Below are 17,774 nucleotides of genomic sequence, written 5' to 3' on the forward strand. Positions count from 1 at the left end.
CCCCAGCAGCCCGGGCTGCCTGTCCTTCAGGTCTGCACTCTCACCTCCAGCTTAGACACCCGTGGTGGGGCTGAGCAGGGTTGTGTGCGGAGTTTCTCAAGCCTCTGCGAGTTTGCCCTTTAGAATCACTTGGCTGGCTCTTATCCTTGAGTCTTGAACATCCTAAGGCTGTTGGGGTCCCAGTGTCTCATCAAGACCCCTGGATTTTGCTGCATGTCAGCTCAGCTGCAGTTGAAGCATCTCAGCCTCTGGGTCCTGGATGCAGGAGTCTCAGAGCATGGAAAAAGCTCTGTACTTGCCAGCCTCTCCATTTGCTGAGCTCTCTCTGCTCCTGGGGTACATCCCCCCAGGCACCAGAAAGCGACTGTTTTGGGCGATCATCCGTGGGCCTGCTAGAGGAGATGGGATAATGTGAACGTTGTGTTTGAAATGTCATACTGTTTCCTCCAAGCGTTTTTTCAGCTGGGAATCTCACTGAAGCTTGGCGCTCTGTAGGCCTGCAGGCCCGGGATGCGGCTGGGTGGGTTCTCATGGTCGGACAGAAGGTTATCTGGGAATTGCTCACTGCACGTGGCCTGGGGTACTGGTGCAGGACAGTGCTGCACTGCTGTGGGTCGGTCAGGAGCTGATGGAGACCAGGAGATGTGTTTGGAGGGAGCCAAGGTGGAGGCGAGGGGTGCAGATCCCAGAGTGTGGCGCTTTGTGGCTCTGAACACAGGGATCTTGCCACACTTTGTGCGTTTTCACCCGGGACTCGGAGGGACTTGTGTGCTCTTCCCTAAACTGGAGCAGACCTGCTGTGACAGACTGGCTGCCTGTGACACTGAGATTCTGCTGGTGGCTTTTGTCTGGCCATTTTTTGAGATCCTGCTGAGCAGTCTGGCTTGTGCCCCTGAGTGAACCAGAGCAGGGCTGAGCTCTGCCTGAACATAACATGTCCGAGGCATGATTCAAATTACCCTGATTTTATGTATGTGGGGATATTAACTCGTTTCAAGTTGCATCAGCTTCTATTTGTGTCCAAGGCTTTAGCAGTTGAAGGCAGAAGGCAAGACCCAACATTGCTCCCTTCCCTGGGAGGGGCTGAATGGCTGGAGAGGCCTTTGAAGGTTTGATGTGACTGGCTGGGTTTGCTGAGCCCGGTTGCTTTGGCAGGAGGGAGAGCAGCCTCCTCCAGCCTGATGACTTGGTGCATAAGGGAACTGGAGGCGTGGGCCAGGCACGGTGTCTTATCGGAATAAATCTTGGAAAACAACTCAAAAGTGCTAAAGTTGCACGTAAAAAAGGTCAGGCGTCGTGCCCAGACTCGGAGCTGTCTCATGGTGGCGGAAGGGCTGGGTGACCCCATGGAGGAGCCTGCATGCCCTTGGCAGATGCACTGATTACCCCCCACTCTCCTGGCTTGCTCCCCCCTTATCTTTGCTCTGGGCTCCCTTTATCTTTACTCGGAATTCCGCTGGCTTTGCAGAGGGAAGTGGCCACGGGCCTGGTCTTCCCTCAGCCAGCTGAGTGCAGTTGGCTTTAACTTGTGGAAAACATGCTGCTCTCCTCTGTCCCAGAGGTTTTGTGGGAGCTTTCCAAGTTTGCACTGCTGGCACGTGAGATCTAGAGAGAGACTCAGCCTGTGTTGTGTGTCCATGGTCGTGCTGATCCCTGCTGGCAGGAACATCATCTGCTCCCAGGTGGAGAAATGCTTTTTTCCTCCCATCTTCCTGCTTCATCTGAATCCAGGCTTAGTTGTTTCTGGTTTCGTTCTGATCCTTGCTATGAGCAGAGGGGTCTGGGAAGGACCAGACCCCTGTGGCAGTTCTCCAAGTGAGGGTTTTTATGAAGCAAAGGGAAGCTGGAGTGAGGGCCTGTGGCTGCCTGCGGTCAGAGGAGGTGGATTTGGAAAGTGTGTGTCAGCCCAGTGTCCTGCCACCATGGCTCTCTCCCAGTGCCCAGAGCTGGGGGGAACCTTGTGAGCCCCCAGTTTGCTGGAACCTGGGGTTTTGAGCAAGGTCACAGTGCAGCTTTCAGTGGGAAAGCTGCTTACGCGGGTGGGACAGGTGAGTCAGTGGCTTCCTCCTCATTTTCCGTCATAATCCCACTCTCTGGAGCGAAGCGAGCTCCCTCCCTGCTCCCTGGAAGCCTCTGGATCTGCCTGTGTTTGCCTCAACCTTGCTGGTTGCTGTTGGAGCCTTCCTGAGAGACTCCCTCCTCTCCAGGCCGCAGTCACCGAGCTGGGCAGGGAGGAGCAGGCTGCTCCGAATTTCTGTCACATTTGCTGTTTGGAGTGTTGACACTTGCCTTGCATTTAGCAATGGCAGCTGAAGAAGCCAAGAGAGGCAGAAGAGCTGCTGCCTGCTCACAAGAGACATTTAACTCTTGCCCTCACAGCTCCCTTCCCCGTGTGCTGACAGCTCTCGGGTTGGCTGATAGGAAATGCCAGTGGTGTTCCCAAAAATTCGTTGGTGTTCTGTTGCTTAAAAGATGAGGAGGGTTTTTGTGTGCCATTTCCTCTCGCTCTGGAAGAAAAAAACGCTGGTACCCTGGTGCCCGGGCAGAAGGGAGAAGGGGGAGCCCTGGCAAGGAAATAGGATCCAGAGAAATGTGTCACCAGCAGAAAGAGCAATTGTTTTCCTGCATTTCCATGGCAGAGCCTTGTCCTGTTCAGGCAGCCCGTGTTTGACAGCCAAGATAATACATTTATATTGATGTAATTAGCGGGACGTGGAGTTTGCTGAATGGCTCGGGGGCAGCCTGCTTTTCAGGCTAACTCCAGCAAATAGATCAGGGAGGATTGGAAAACTGCCATGGGTTGCTGGAATTGGCCTGTTGGGTTTCTGGAGGTTGAATACATAACTGCTGATATTTCCTATTGTGCTGTACCCTGCCTATTTGAAAAGAAAATAACTCAAGGGAACATGGGGCTATTTTTGCCAGCTTGAGATGATCAAGTTTGATTTCTAAAAACTGAAGCCGAGTCTTTAGGCTTGCACATTAAAACCAGTGTTGGAACCATATCTCTGTTCCTCCAGAAATGCGTGCCTCCACACTTTGCCAGCAGTGTAAACTCTAATGAGTGTTCATGAAAAAAGAAAGAGCTTTTCTGTTCCTGCAGTGCAGCCCCTTTTGTAGGGAGTACAGTGGGCCTGAGCAGGCTCAGCATCAGGGACGGTGACAGTGACACCGTGTCAGGGCACTGAGCTGGTGTCCTGCCCCTTGCCAAACCTCAGGGTTATCAATGCATTCTCAATTTGGTGAAATAGAGACCAAGACCTTACAAAAAGCTGTTGTCCCCTCCAGTGATGCTGCCCAGCTGCATTTCTAATGTGGTGCTTCCTGTGACACCAACGTTTCCCCTTCAGCATCTTGTTCCCAGTCTCAGCCCAGGTGATTTCAGTTTACTGAGGGTATCACAGGCAGCTTCCCAACTTGTGTCCTTCTGCTCCTGTGACGAAAAGGTTTGCAGAGAAAGTTACTCACGGACAACTTTGCTGGGCAGCAGATCCCCTGTGTTTGTGCTGGTCCGTGGAAGTGGAAGCACAGCACCAGGGTCTGTGTGTGCTGAGCTCTGTGCTCTCCTGTGGCAGCTCTACAATCCACAGAGGCTGCAGCACTGATGTGGTCAAGGTCTTGCTCTCCAGCTCGCCCTTGTCAGTCTCCTTCCTGCAGACTCTGGCCGGCAGGCAGAGCTCGGGAAGTCCTTGGAATTCCAGCCCAGCCCAGCAGATTTTGCTGAGCTGCTGGATGCTGAGTGCTTTCCCTTCCTATCCCATGGCATGTGAACACATCTCCTGCAAGGAAAATGATGTGATGTGGCACTTGGGGGTTGCTCTGTCTGCTAGTATTGGTCTCTACTCCCTCGTTGGCTCTCCTGAATCTCCCGCCTTTCCAGTGCGGGAGCAGCTCAGTGAGTGCCTTGGAGGTGCTGTGGGCCTGGAATTCCCTGTGTAGTTGCACAGATCCTTGGTCTAAAAGGATCAGGGTGGTCCTTTTGAACCTGAAGGGTTCCTGAATCCTTATCTACTCATTACTGGTCCCCCAGTGGTGTCCCTTACCCATTCCGTACACCCTCCCTTTGCTGCTCTGGTTCCATTAGCAGCACCTGTCCAGGTGTTCACCACAGGGCGTCTTTTCCCTGCAGCCTGGAATTGTCAGTGGTGGGGAGTGCTGGAAGAGAAAAGCTCTTTGTGAGTTCACCATCACCTACCCCAAGGGTACCACGCTGCATCTGATGGTGTGGCTGTGGGGATGATGAGCAAGGTGAGGGGGCAGAATGGGGTCTCTTGCTCTGCCATGCTCCTAAAGAGGCTCAGTGATCACATGGTGCCAGCTGAATCCTTATTTTTGTGCTCCCTCCCCAACCTAAAACAGAGGAAGTAAGAATGTGCTGGAGAGCCAGACACTTATGGACAAGGGTTCATATTGCCTCCATCTGCTAAAAGCCCATTCCAAAGGAGGCAGCAGTTTTCCAAAGCAGGAATTTCATTAGAACAGGTTGTTTTGAGAGTAGAGAATATGAAGGAGGAAGGGGAAGTATCTTGGAGGAGGGAGGTTTGCCGAGGCAACTACTCAAACGTCATGGCTTCTGGGGGTGGGATGGGCACGTTTGGCATAATCAGAGGAATTTGTACTTCAGAATCTCCAGGAGATGTAACTGCTAATGGTGTCCTGGCTATGCAGAGTAATTAACATCTGTTTCTGTATTTGAACATTCAGGCAGCGTGCCCCGCCAGACATCGCTGCGTTCCCATCCGGCCCCTCGGGACATCCTGGCCTGTTGCTAATTGTTGAGAGCTGTCCGGAGTCCTTCTCCACACGATCCTGCTGTGCTCCATCCCGCTGTGCTCCCGAGGTGTGGCGTTCCCTGCTCCGATGACAGCTCGCACCAGGATGCTGAGCAGCGGCCGCCGGCAGGGAGTGAGGCCTGTGGTGGGCATGGAACCATAAAGGCACGGCCAAGGGTTCTGAGAGCACGAGTGAAGAGTCTGAGCTGACCCAAAAGCTGTCTCCACGGGGGACCAAGCCCCAGCTGGATGTCATAGGAAGTGCAGAGCCCTCCACGAACTGGAGTTCAAGGGGATGCTGATTGAGGGACCAAAAATGTGAGGTTGGTTATCTCTGCTGGTGCCATGCTGATGGGCCTGGAGTCTCAGCAGTCATTTATTCTTATGTGCCTTTTTTCACTCTCTGTCCAGCAGCTTGGGACGGCAGCCTCTCCTTCCTGGCTTGGTGTACTCCCAGTGCTTGGTGCAGGGACCTTCTAGCATGCTCCTCCAGCCAGGCCACTCAGTGGGTGCCAGTAGCGGCCGCTCAGGTCCAGGGACACCAGGCTGACTCTACACCGACTGGCACTGGACCTGCCAAGCAGGAATTGTGTTGGGTGAGAGGCTTTTCTGACTCAGCTGGCTCTGGGCTGGGCTGGGAGGGGCTGGAAGGAAGGAGACCTTCTCTCCTCTGGTTTGTGAGCACAGTTACCTCGCTTCGTGTCTCTCATGCCTCTCGTTCTTGTCTTTCTTCCTTGTTTGAATTCCTTCTTTGAGTGTTTCCATGCCGTCTGTGTGAAGGCTGTGTGCTCAAATGCGTGGGGATACTGATGTCCTCTGGTTTTCTTATGGTGAAGAAGAAACTGAGAGTGGAAGAGAAATTGTGGGGTCTTCCAGCACCTCGCAATCTTAAGTAGTGGAAACTGCATGACTGTCCCAGGGTGTGTTTTGAGGCAGTGCAAGGGCAGGGAAATAAATTAAGGAACTCTGCATAGCTTTGCCTGCAGTAACCACAGAGCCGTGGCAGTTCCCAGCCCACTGGGACAGAGAGGTGACTGTGTTGTGCCTCATGTGGCTGAGCTGTGGAGGCAGAACGAGGTGGTGGGAAGCCAGTCTGAGCTTGGACCTTCAGGATACGCTTGCAGTGTGTGATGGTGTTGTCCTTGGATTCAAATGTTCCAGGTTGACGTGGCCTCATCCAGGTTGGGGCTTTGGATTAATCAGATGGACACTAGTGCTTGCTGTATGTTGGCCCATCTGGTCTGTCTGGATGTTTATGGACTAGCTGGAGTCTCTGTGTGATGTTCATGTCCAGCCACAGCAGAAGGTCTGCAGGAACCTCTCACAGCTTTGGTCAGTGAGGCTGGGCCATGAGCACTGTGGTGTTTGAGTGGTGACTGTCACCAGGCAGGTGTTGGTCAGATCTGCACCATGGCTTGTTCTCTGGGGTGGGAGGGATGAGCTGGCCTTCCTGCTCTTGGATCTGTTTTGATGCAGCCTTGGAACGTCTTCCAAAAGCTACTGCCCTTGTTCCTGTTGCCTGACCTTGCCTTGTCTTAGTGAGCAGATCCTGCTGGAGGGGAGGCTGGGGGTCTGCAGCACCACACAAGGCTCAGGCAGCTGGATGTGTCTTGCAAGGCATTTGGGAGTGACTCCAGTAACATGATCTCCTCTCCATCTGCCCTTTTGGTTCAGGATGCAGCCAGCAACCCTTGGTTAAAGCCCAGCTCCCTCCCCGTGCTGGACATACCACAGGTGGCCTGGCTGCCTTTGCTCTACCATTACTCAAACCATCGGCATTGTGTTTCAGCCCTCTCAGAGTACAGCCTTTTCCTCATATGACCATTGTGTTTGTTCAAATGACTGTTCCCAGAAAATATTGCTTAAGGTGTGTGTAATTGAACACATCCTACAATTCCAGCTGTACTGGTGTAGCTGTAGAGGAGCCGGTTGTGATGGAGACAGTGAGCCAGTAAAACCACTCTGGTGAGGAGAGGGGAGGGTTGTGGTGGTGTCAGGCACTGTTTTGTTTGTATCACTTCATTGTACCAGGTGTTACTCCCCACCTATCATTTCAATACAGTGTAGCCTCCAAACAGAAGCACTGGCAGGGCTGCCACATCAGTGTGCAGAAGGATTCATGTGTTTTTCAGGGGTCACCTGGAGGTGGAGAGGGGTAAGCAGTAATGCAGTGCTTTTGCATTAAATGATTGTGCTGAACTGTGCTTCGCTGTTGCTCTGAGAAGCTGTGGATGCCTCGTCCCTGGAAGTGTTCAAGGCCAGGTTGGATGGGACTTGGAGCAACCTGGGACAGTGGAAGGTGGCAGGGGGTGGAAGGAGATGGGCTTTAAGGTTCCTTCCAACCCAAACCACTGTGATTCTGTGATTGTAGAAGAGGAACTTCTCTCTCCCCCCTGAGTCTGTCCCACTTCCCTGTTCTCCCCTGGTTCCCTGTGCTCCTGGGGAAGGCAGGAGCCTCTTGTGCAGCTCTCAGCAATTCTTGTGCTTTTATCCCTTGGTTGTTTGTGATGGAAATGCCAAATGACACCGTTGTCTGTCAGGCTTCTCCCACCTCTGCGTTTGCCTGAGGCACAGCCAGAGATGTGTTGGCTTAAATCTAGGCCAGTTGGTTGGAAATTGGGACGTGGTGCCTGATGAAAGCCAGGGAAGGCCAAATTGCATGAAAATGGCAGAAGGAGACACCCAGGTGCTGCTGCTTGTGTTGCTTGGGTAGGGCATTGCAGTGAGGACTGGAGCTATCTCTAGGAAGGGATGTGATTGGATGTGGCTTGGGCAAATTATATATTTACTGTCTGTCTAATCTGTGTTAGCATTAAAGCTGTGGCTGGAGTGTCTGGGGACAGTGTGCTCAGGGGACATCTCCACCTCCTGCCCCTCAGACTTTGCTTTCCAAGTTTGTGCCCTGAGTTTTCACTGGCTGTGAGACCGTTTCTTGCTGCAATTCTCTTGCCCTCCCTTCTGCAGTGGCCAGCTCTTCATCTGCTTATCTGTCAGCTTAGCATGATCTGAGGATACAATCCCTGCTGTCCTTTTGGGAATGACCTCGTGTTTGTGCTATGTCTGGGCTTCTATGAATTTGGGGTGCTGAGTGATTGGGGGGGGAAGGAACTTCATGGGTCACCAGGTCCAGTTCCGTGCTGCTGAAGATGGGCAGTCATCTCTTGCAGGTCATGAACTTGTCCAGGAACTAATTGTTGGAACTCTTGCTGTGCTTTTTTCCTCAGTGCTTCTGGAGCAGCTGGTCCAGAGATCTGCTCTTGGAAAGGTTAGAAACCCTCCTCACACTTCCAGTGTTCACTTTTCCTGGGTTAGTTTGTTGTGCCTGTGTCATTGCAGAGTGTCAGCTTGCAGATGAGATGATGACTTGCACATTTTTTTCCTTCCCTGGTTCTCTGTAACCTTTATGTCCTGCAGCAGTTGTGGCCCTGGGTGGAGATTTGTCCTGAGAAATGTGCTGAAGGCTGCTTTGTTTTCCCATTTGGGCAGGTTGGGTTGGCTGGGCCCATTTGTTTCCTTGTTGTGCTTTTGAGTGTTTCATGTGCAGGTGGAGCTGTGAGCTGCACAGTTTGTGAATATTGGCGAGTACAGAAGAGCACTTTTTGTGCTGCTGTCATTTCTGTCTTCTTTTTTAATGTTTGTCCTTGCTACTTGTGCCATCTTGCCCCTTCAGGAGGGAGGGATGTCAGAAACGTTTGAATCAAGGGGAACCTGATAAAGCAGTGTACTGAAGAACCAGTGCCTGGCTCTTACTCGTGGCTCTTATTCATGTTTATCTCTAGCTGTGAATGTGCAATAACAACAGTTCTGTTCAGCACAGGCTGGCACAGCCTCAGACAGGAAGATCTGCTGTTTACCAAGCAACACTCTGCTATAAGTGAGAAAGAGGGGAAAAAAGTGGTTTATTGCTGCTGGGTAGCTCAGAGTGTAGTTAAACCTTTCTGAAAAAAGAGGAAACTAAGAGCACATGTGTTACTCAAGATGCATTTTTCCTGGCAAGAGTCCCATGTGTGTGCTCTTCCTGCAAAGCATCCCTGCGTATGCTCCTTCCCATTAAATCCATAGCATATTGGGAGCAGGCAGGCAAGAGCTTCCTGTTTTTATAATGCAACTGGTCTCAGCAGGCAGTCTGTCGAGGTGATTTTTCAGCCTGACATCTTTTGTAGCTGGGGCAGCCTGTGAGCTGAGTAGGATGACAGAACTCTGCTGCAAGGATTATGAACACGGGGAGGAAAAGATCTGGAAATGAGATCTGCTGGTAAAGCTTCCCGAGATTGGATGCTGTGGCTTGTGTTGTTTTGTTCCTTCCCCTGTGAGTCTCTCTGTGGCATTTCCTCGCTGCTGGTGCTGGGAGGGCCCTGCCAGCCCACCCACGCCGTGGTGACGCTCCGGAGTCACCCACAATTGGCCGGGAGTTGCGGGACGCACGCGGCTCGTTGCACTTCACTGGAGCAGAGTTAATTGACATAGTAGAGCACTGGGGTTGGAGGGATTTCGTTGTGTGGGTTTTCTTAAACGTGTGTGCACTCAGACCCTTCTGCAGCAGTGCCCTGGTTGCCATTTTCATGCTTGTTCAGAAACTGCTTCGCAGTTGTCAATGGAGATGAGGTTTGAACTTAACCCTTATTTTGAAAAAACCTTCCTGCTTCTCCTCTTTTTCTCCCTGCAGCTTATGATTAAGATGTTGATTGCCCTTTCAGATCTGTGTAATCCCCTCTCTCAAAGTGACTGGGATAGATTTCCAGTAGCTCCCTGGATTATGTGTCACTGGTTTACAGCGTCCAGTGCAAGGGAGAAGAGGAAACTTTGTTCAGACTTTGATGGTAGTTGCTCTGTGGCTAAGCTGGCTCTGCAATACATCTACTTTTCCTGTCAATCTATCACTTCAGGCTTTGGACACCTCTTCCTCTGCCTGCATACTTCTGAAGAGTCAGTGCTGGGCATTAAATGCAGCTTAGCCCAACTCAGCTGCTGTGTGTGAGTTTCTTCTGGGCTAAAGTTGGGCCAGAACCAGTTTCAAGGCAGCTGAAAGAAGGTAAAGACCCTCAAGCTTGCCTTTGCATGTTGGTGTCTGAAGCCAGAGACATGTGCTGCTGTTCTGGACTTTGTAGCATGGAGCGTGAGATCCTGTTCTGTGCTGGTCTAGGACTCCAGGTTCAATTATCTTGTTACCTCATTAAGAGCCCATCTGGAAATCTGCTTCCAGACAGTTCACTTCAGCTAATGATATCTCTGCAAGTGGTGTATCAGCCTTATTTCTCACCAGGATCTGGAAAACAGTTCATTTATAGCTTCCTGTCCCCTCAATTTCCTCCAAGGCCAGAATATCTGACTCTCTTCCCTCAGCCCTCTGCCCCAGAACAAACATTTGGGTGGGTGAGTTTCCCCCTTCTCCCTTTTGTGTGTCCTCCCATCTGCAGTGCTTGCACACTGCCTGTCACACCTGAGGACTCCTTGGCCCTGGCAGGTAAGGCAGAGGTTTCTGAGTCACAGAACCACGGGGAGCTCTGTGGTGGAGCACGAGGGCTGAAAAAGCCTCCTCCATCCCAGCTGAATGTGCCAACCACTGTCCCATCCCTCCTGTTACACCTCTGCCTCAGTCTGTCCTTGGAGGTGCCTTCCCACCCCTCCCTGCCAGAAGCTCTGCAAGGAATTGGAACTTGCTGACAAGACTGCAGCATTTGGGCTGGCTTGGCAGGTGAGGGCAGGGAGAAGGAGCAGCAAAACTTTGTCTTGTCCCCAACTGTGTGCACGACACCTGCTCAGCACAGAGTGTTCCAGCTCGCTTGCTCTTGCTGCTCTTGAGCTGTGGAGCTCTCGTTGTGTCGGCGTTTGCAGCTTGGATTTCAGTGCTGTGTCTGCCTGATGTGGGTGTCTTGTTGCTTGTCTGCTCTTCCCCTGCTGCCTTGTGGAAAAAGAGAGGATTTTGCCCTTCCTCTCTTGGGGTTACATCTTTTCCCAGGGTTATCTCAGCCTGCTAAATTCCAGCCATGCTCTTCTTGGTGCTGGTGCCTGGTTTTGCGCATCCTCAGGTCCTGCCGCCCTGCCTGGAGCTGGGGCTGGCTGCATCACACAAATGCTTGCGCTCCTTTCCCTTCCTTGGCTGGCCTGACACCGTCAGACACTCCACTCTGCATCCTTAGCTATGCCATGCCTAACCTGCTCTGTGACTTTATAACCTTCTTAGGCTGCCATGTCTCGTGCTGTGTACCTTCCCAGCCCTGCACACCATTCCCTGCTTACCCTGGCCCCCCTGAGCACGTGCCTCCTTCAGGGAAGATCTGCTGTGCATGGAGGCAGGATTGGTGAGGGGCCAAGGGTTGGCCATTCCTTCAGGATGTCTGAAGTGGTTGTCTCCAGCTCGATGTCCCCACTCAGCCCCAGCTTCTCCAGCTGCCTCTGAGCTCCTTGGAGTTGAAGGGTGTGAGTCGCATCTTGCAGTCCCCAGAGAGGAGGTTGCTCCTCCAGGGCTGGGTGTGGGCACTGGACAATGAGAGCTCTTCAGGAGTCCTGGTTTCTCCCTGCCAGCAGCAGGTTACATGGGACTGAAGGCAGAGAGCTCCTCCTTGGCTGGTGAGGGTGGTACCAGGTCCCAGCACATCTGGCTCCCTGGGGAATGGTCATGGCCTCAAGGCAGGAGCATTTGGACAACTCTCTCAGACATGGGGTGGGATTGCCGAGGAGTCCTGTGCAGGGCCAGGAGTTGGACTCATGATCCTTATGGGTCCCTTCCAAGTCAGGACATTCTGTGGATCTTATTCAGCCCACAGGCAGAGGAGCTCCCACAGCAGAGGGAGGAGAAGGGCTGGTACTTCTGCTTCAATCTTAGAAGAAAGTCTCCTGCAGCTTCCTCTGGGCACAGCTTTGAGGGATGTATTTCCCTCAGGTACATGGCGTGCCTTCTCCTGGGCCAGCTGCTGGCCCACACATCAGACCAGAGCTGCCTGGAGTTCAGTACATCTGATGGTATTTTCATTCCTGGATCTTCCCTGGAGCAAGAGAGTAGCTCAGAATTGACTTGATTTATAGGTTGGGGAGTGGAGGAATTAATGAAGTGGCAAAGTCTTGTCCCTGAGTTTGCAAGGCTGAGAACCAAGAGAGGCTGGAAAATTCAAGCAGGAGCAAAGCTGGCTCGTGCCACAGGGATCAATAAATTACTAGGAAAAGGAGTGTGGGGGTATCCCATCACAAGGAGAGGCACGTGGGACCAGCTGGGGTGAGTTTGCCTCACTGTTTCCTCAGTGACTGCAGCAGCTCAAGGGACCTCTGCTCTTCTTCCTGCTGCGTGCCGAGGGAAGAGCTTGGGGCTGATGCTAGGAAAAGTTGATCCTGCAACTTCCTAGATGCATTGAAACACGTGGGCTAGTTCCCTTTTTTTTTTTCTTTCCTTTTTTTGCTCTCTTCAGAGCCAAAACCTACATTGAAACTGGAGGGAAGGAAGAGGGGTTGGGTAGATCCCCACCCTTCCTGCCTGCTCTGCTGTGACATGAGAGCTGGGGCCTGAAGGGTCAGCACTGCTCGCTGATGTGGAGGAATAACGTTATCTGGAAGCATCCAGGCAGCTGCTTTGCTGTCCTGGCAGCAGGAAGAGCTCCATGGGACAGCTTTTCTGTCCTGCACACACTGTACATGCCTGCTGCTCAGGGTCTGGTGGGGAATTTGAGGAAGGGTCTGCATCACGTACCACAGATCAGGGCAAGTGGCTGTGAGGGGCTTGGGGGTGGTGAGATCAAACCTGGATTTATTTTGGAAGCAATGTTTTGGGAGCAGTTACACAGCATCAGTTCAAACCTGGTAATTATTGCAGCTGTGAGGGGCAGAAAACCAAAATCCAAACTCAGCATCTTGCTAAGGTGCTTAACTGGTAATTTCCATGAGTGAGATCCACGCTTCTCAAGACACTTCAATCTGTTCACATTGTTGCTTCCTCTCCAGATTAGATAGGTGGAAGCAGTGCTTTTTTAATTAGAGGAAAAATCCTGCTCCCTCCTGCCAAGACAGAGGAACTCTTGGCAGCTCCCTTTTAGTGATTGAAGCCTCCCCTGTTCAGCCAGGTGCCTGCAGGTCATCTCCTGGGGCATCTCCCTGCCCAGTGGCAGAAATTCCTCAACAGTAAGGACGAGTGCTTCCAGAGAGGCTTTCTTCTTCTTTAATTGCCCCCTTCCCTTGCTGGGGTGTAGTTGCCATTCTCACCTTGACTTCTTGGAGGCTCCTGATTTGCTTAGTGTTGGCCAAAGGCGTTTTGGGGCTCGGCATGGTGAGCACGTACGTGCTTTGCATTGGGCTGCTGCCATTCCTGTTCTCAAACTGGTTCTCCCTCTCCCCACCTTTGGTCAACGCTCCCCCTTCAATAGCATTCATTGGCTGCTCTCACCTGGCATGAGGGTGACCCTGAGGAGAAGGATTTACTGCTTTGCCTGGAGAAATCCGATTTCACGCAGCACTCACAGCCAAGCAGCCCAGTTAGACCAGACAGTCTCGGAGATCACTCCGACTTAGCTAGGTTATCCTCCACCTATTTATAGCTCCCTTCCTCTCCCAACTCCACCCACCGTGGGGTTTTACTGCAGGTTTTAAAGCAGGGCTCCCAGCCTTTCCCCTCCCTGTGGAGTGGAGCTGCCTGTTTGGCTCCCTGGTGTGGAGCTGGCGGAGGAGACGGGCCGGGAGAGCAGCACCACGTTGGGAGCCGGCAGCGATGCGGGCAGCAGGCATGTCTGTCTCCTCTTGGGATGAGCTAAAACTGGCGTTCCCATGGGCAGGAGGAGGAAGCAAAGGGTTCTGCTTTACCAGCTTGAGGAAGTGGTCTTGAACCAGGCTGTGGAAGTGCTTTATGTGGCAGTTTAAGCCAACTCAAGGGGGAAAAAGGCTGCTGACGCCTGGGCATCCTTCCTCTGTTTGGCTCAGCCTGCAGTGAGAGGCTGTTCTACCCATCTTGCCTTTATTTATCTACTTTATCATGATAGAACCCGAGTTTTGAGGTAAGAGACAGTTTGTTCTTCTAGTAGGTGTCAGAGTTGCATCCCCTGTGCCTTTGCTGCTGGAGCACGTAGGGCCCCCGGGATGGGGCGGAAGAGCCAGAGACAGCACAGGTGTGGGATGACTGATGTCTCCAGATAGACTGAGATGATGATACTGGGAAGTGCTCTTCCCCTCACATCTCGTGGCTTTCGTTTAGCCAGAAAATCAGATTTGTTACAAATTAACTGCTTGAATAGCAGGAAATGAGAGGGGAAGCGCCAGGGATCCACTTTGGTTGGATCTGGGAAATCAGTGAAACCTTGCTGTTGGATAATGGGGGTGTGGGGCTGATGTACAGCAGTGAGGCAGACCAATTACAGCAAGGAGGAGGTAGGGAAGACTGTGTTCTTGGGCTTTTTTCAGGTTTATTTGGTTAGTCCAGGCTTTGTAGGCTGCAGAGACTGTGACAGAGCAGTTAACATTCTCCAGTTAATGACCTAATGCAGGCACATTCTGGTATTGAGCTTGTAGCAAAATTGCACCTGCTCCTTGAGCTGCTGCTTTTGAGAGTCTATTATCTATCAAGGCCTTTCTTGATCCCTTAGATCAATCCTGGGATTGAAAAACTGTATTTTAGAACTCCTCATCTCAGCCTTTTTATGGCAAAAGTGGTTTCTTCGCAAAGGTCTTTCTGTGGTTCATTCATCTCCTTCAATCCTGGTGGGTAGTTGAATAAGCTCAGCTGTGCTAATTTTTCCATCTTCCTTGCTTCTTCTTTTTTGCTCTGTTAAATGTTACCTTGATCCATTGCTCCTGACATACATCCAGATTGTCCTGCCTTTTCACTTGAAGGAGAGACGTGTGTGTTTAAACTTCTTTGAATACCAGAGGACATGAAATGTTTCTGGAGTTTAATTGTGGGGATGCTTGAGGAATAAATTCCAAAAAGTAGGAAAGAGAGAGGAAGAAACAGATGAGCAAAGCCCCAGACCTGCTTCTGTGGGTAAGGGCATGCTCAGGATCAGCTGAAACTTGGCTTGAGCTGAAAATAAATAGTCATAGAAAATACTTGTGCAGATCCCCAGTCTGTCCAGTTCCAGCCTTACTGGGGTGTTAGAAGGAAACAGGAAAAGAGGGATATTTTATTTTACATATAAGCACACAAGCCATCCAGTCCTTGTAGCAGAGGTAACTAAAACTGGTGTGCCAGTCAGAGTCCAGACTAAGCTGGTGTGTGTGGTCCCCAAGGGCTGCTGGTTTGGGCTCCAGGTGGGCCTGCTTGTCCCGTTTTCTGCTTCTTTCCCGTGTTGTGAAGGGCTTTGTGCTGGGCTCTGCTGTGCTTCCCTCCATCAGCTGGTGCTTCCCTGTGCCTGGGAACTCCTGGTGCTCACCTTGGGGGGAGCTTCTTCTAGAGCCCCCACACTCCCCATCTCCAGCAGCAAAAGCTGGATTCAGTGACACAGCCCTTCCCATCCCAGTGAGCTCTGGGATGGGGACCCTGATCAGAGCATGCATTGATAGGCTTTAAAACTGGAGGGTTGTTGCTGAAATCGTACCTTATCTTTCTCTCTTTTTCTTTCCTTTTTTTTCCCCTTTCTCTGTGTTTGTTTGTTGTTTTTTTTTCCAACTCTGATCAGAACCGACCTTCCTTTCTCCAGCGTGCTGGGATCTTTGCAGCAGCCCATGCCGCAGCGCCTCGCCTGTTCCACCCGAGCTGCCCATGCCACTGGCTTGGACCTAACCTAGGCTAAATCTCAGCGTGGCCTGGGTAGGGGGGAACCATGGGGAGCTCTGCCTCATCGCTGGCCGCAGAGACGGAGTCGGACCATGGCTTCAGTAGCTCGCCCTCCCCGGGGCACCCGGCCGTGGGCTGGTATAGGAGCAGTCCCGGTGGCCCCGTGTGGGAAAGTGCCCTTATAACGCGGCAGCACCAGCACTTACAGCACCGGCTGCGAAGGTAAGGAGGAGGGGAAGGAGCCTGCTCACCTGCTCACCCGCTCGCCTGCTCACCTCTCAGCTTCAGTCCGGGCGCTGCCTTTGGGACACGAGTTGCTTTGCATCCTACTGAGTGTTGGGTCCCTTCATTCAGAGGCTCAGTTCCTTGGGAAGCCAGAGCCAAATTCCCACTGATCTGAGTGATGCCAAACCCTGGCTTTACACAGGGTGGCTGATGTTTCCTGCAGAATGGACTGCAGGACTCATCCCAGCTCTTCCTCACTCACCTAAATTGTCAAGGTGGCTGCCTGGGAATGGGATCTCAGTTCCTTGTTTGCCATGTTCTTGTGGCTCCTCTTCTTTCTGGCCTCCCAACCCCACTGTAGTGTCACAGGTGGAGGATTGTGTCTCCAGGCTGGGTGGCAATAAGTTGCTGGAGTTTCTGGACTCAGAAGAGCCAGAGAAGCTGTTTTCATGCAAAAGCAGTGAAATGCTTTTGAATAACAGATCCACAAGAATGAAACACACCAAAACAGAATTACTCTTAAACAGATTAGTGTTTCCAGCCCTCAATTCCTTTCCCACCTCGATGAAATCAGCACCTCAGATGTGTCCCTGAGCTGTTACCTCTGCCCCTTCCACATCAGCCACTTGCAGTGAGGAGTTTGTCTTGTTGTTGGAGGGCTGGTGTCCTGCATTCATCCTCTGACAGGTTGAGAGATTTGTCAAAAAGCATCTGAAACCCCTCTGCCTGGGGGCTTGGCTACAGAGGCTGCCGTGTTTTGTGCTGATAACGTTTGAGCCGTTGCCTAATGCCTGCTTTGTGTGGACTCCAGCCTGGATGGGTGTCCATACCTGCTTGAGTCTGTTTGGAACTGCTGGTCATTTAGGAATAGCTGCTTGCTCTGAGTGTCCCTGAGCTGTCCTGGCTTTCCCCTGGAGGTGTTTGCTGTGATGATGGTGCAGTATCTGTGGTGCAGTCCTCGTTTTCCTGCCTTCCTGCTGCTGCAAGGCCTGGGATGTGCTTCCCAAGCTCTGTGCATGATTCTGAGAGCCTCCCAGCTATGTCAGGCTTTGCTCCCTTCTGGCCCTGTCTTGGGTCTCCTTGTTGAGCTGGGAACAGTGTGAAACCAAGAAGTTGTTTCACTAGCATAGACTTGAGTACCTTTAAAAAAGATATTTTGTGCAGTTCCCAAATTCCGTTGCTGTGTGTGCCAACCTGTGTGGCTGGTGCATGGCTCTGGTCGGTGATCTGTGCTGTGGGGTTTGTCCCCTCTAGTTTAGACAGATCCTGCAAACAGAGCTGGGTCCTTCCTGCAGGATTAGCCTTTCTGGACTGCTGGTTTTCCCTCTGCTGCCTTGAGGAGTTGGGGAAGGTGTCTCAGCTCACAGATGAACTCCCTGGTATGGCCATGCACAGCCAGAACTGAAATTTAGGAACTTCCAGTGCACACCTGGCCCTGGGCACTAAAAAAGGTGGTGTCACTGCAGCCTCGTGTGTGGCAGCTGGGGCTGCTCACGGCTCCAAGTCTGTCGCTTGGAGGAGCTTGAGGAACTAAGTGATATCTTGACATGTGGAAATAAATTTCCTGAAGAACCAGCCTTGGTGGTGGAGCGGATGTCGGGGCAAGAACAGGAACTGCCGGTCTTGGCGCAGATAACACCGGTGTCCTGTGGGGACAGGAGTGGCTTTTGTGATAATTCCTTATTTCCCCTGCTAAAGGGAGAGCAGAACTCATCCCGACTCAGTGTTGCGTGGTTCCTGGAGACAGGAAAATCACCGGCCGTGATTCACTGAGCAGCGAGTTGCGTGGGAAGAACTCGCTCCAGGCGGTGATTATGGAAGTGGGTTCAAAAGACCTGCTGAGATCAGCCAGGCTGCCAGGCATCAAAGGGCCGCCGCTCCCAGGGAATAGCAGGGCCAAGGAGCAGTGGATGATTGGTTTTCAGAGAGGAACAGATAAATATGTTCTTTTAAAAAATTAAGTAAGTCAATAGAACAAGTCAGGGTAGGTATCCTGCCTGTGCATGTCCTCGTCCCCGGAGTCGTGGAGTGTAGGAAGGAAGTGGAGTATTGGGGAGCCAATTTGAGGCCGGGCAGCAGTTCTGGGA

General features: G+C 52.0%; 1 long non-coding RNA gene across 2 annotated transcripts in view; it reads left to right on the top strand.

The window, feature by feature from the left end:
• Nucleotides 1-15,709, top strand: part of LOC108448436 — a 20,194-nt gene extending 4,485 nt beyond the window's left edge. The window contains exons 2-5 of one of the 2 annotated variants that reach the window (XR_001864316.1): nucleotides 4,705-5,095; nucleotides 5,184-5,368; nucleotides 7,997-8,037; nucleotides 15,365-15,709. This is a non-coding gene — a long non-coding RNA (uncharacterized LOC108448436). The remainder of the gene's footprint in view (nucleotides 1-4,704; nucleotides 5,096-5,183; nucleotides 5,369-7,996; nucleotides 8,038-15,364) is intronic. The other variant, XR_001864315.1, reaches the window with a different exon arrangement.
• Nucleotides 15,710-17,774: the final 2,065 nt, after the last annotated feature.

Source organism: Corvus brachyrhynchos, unplaced genomic scaffold (genome assembly GCF_000691975.1).
Source record: "Corvus brachyrhynchos isolate BGI_N302 unplaced genomic scaffold, ASM69197v1 scaffold58, whole genome shotgun sequence".
Classification (NCBI taxonomy): domain Eukaryota; kingdom Metazoa; phylum Chordata; class Aves; order Passeriformes; family Corvidae; genus Corvus; species Corvus brachyrhynchos.